The 1,088-nt window shown below is 31.2% G+C and overlaps 1 long non-coding RNA gene across 1 annotated transcript; it reads left to right on the forward strand.

The window, feature by feature from the left end:
- Positions 1 to 6: 6 nt before the first annotated feature.
- On the forward strand, positions 7 to 714 carry LOC136066148 (uncharacterized). Its single transcript, XR_010627620.1, has 2 exons — positions 7 to 54; positions 175 to 714. It is a non-coding gene; the product is annotated as an uncharacterized LOC136066148 (long non-coding RNA).
- The last annotated feature ends 374 nt before the right edge of the window (positions 715 to 1,088 follow it).

Consider the following 1,088-nt stretch of genomic DNA (forward strand, 5'->3'; position numbering starts at 1 on the left):
TGATATTCACTCTTTTATATAATGCAGGAGAACAACTTGCGTCTGGTGCCGATGGTATGATTTCAATCACTGCAGCTTTTTTCTTTCTCAGTACATTATCTACTGCTAATTCTATCATTGCTTTAGCAAGGCAACCTAGGAAATTTTCCTTAAACCGACTTTCCTTTTTCTCAGGAGGTGAGCTGATCCTATGGAAGTTACACCCTACAGACACAGGTCAAACATGGAAGGTTTTCAAGACTTTATCGTAAGGCTATTCATCTGAGTTTGTCCTTTTACTTATCAAAAAGGCTATTCATCTGAGTTTTTTTTTTTTTTTTTAATTGACCTTTTGCATGCATTCAAATTGGTTATATGTAAAACAAACCAGGTTTTTAAATCTGGATTAGACTGCATATTGACAACCTAAGCCAATTTTTCATTTATATTTTAATACTGACAAAAAGAATCAGTTAAGGTCCAGATAGGAATCCTGCCCTGGAACCACTTACATTCTTGGCATGGGCAGAGCCAGAGGGGTTGAGGGGGATAATTGCCCCTCCTGACTCCACCCAATGAAAGTTTCCTACAACACAACAACAACAACAACAACAACAACAAGGCTTAATCCCAAATATTTGGTGTCGGCTATGGATCCTCAATAGATTAGCTAGGGTTGGCCGCATGTATTTTCAATGAAAGTCTCCTGTAAACCAAAAAAAAAAAATATATAAATGTTGTGAGTCTGCATTTAAAATAAAAATAAAAACAAAAGTGAAATATGTCAAATTTTTTTTTTTAAAATTTTTTTAATTTTTTTAAAATTTCAGAATAAAGAAACGCCCTTTTTAGATTGCTTTTAGATTTGTATTTTCCATTTTAACATTGATATATATTCTCACTTTACTCTTCAGCATTCAGTTGACATGTTCAGATTTCTTATAAATTAATCTTTTGAGTTAATATTTTATTATTAATTGTTTTTCTTACCTCATTTAATTGTATCAAATGTATATGTAGTTATTTAAGATTATGGAGAATAGATTTTATTGAGTTCCAACAATCTTAAATGAACTTGTATAAAGATGATTTTGTTTTTTGTTTTTTTA

This window comes from Quercus suber, unplaced genomic scaffold, assembly GCF_002906115.3.
Source record: "Quercus suber isolate HL8 unplaced genomic scaffold, Cork oak 2.0 scaffold_2384, whole genome shotgun sequence".
NCBI classification, from domain to species: Eukaryota; Viridiplantae; Streptophyta; class Magnoliopsida; order Fagales; family Fagaceae; genus Quercus; species Quercus suber.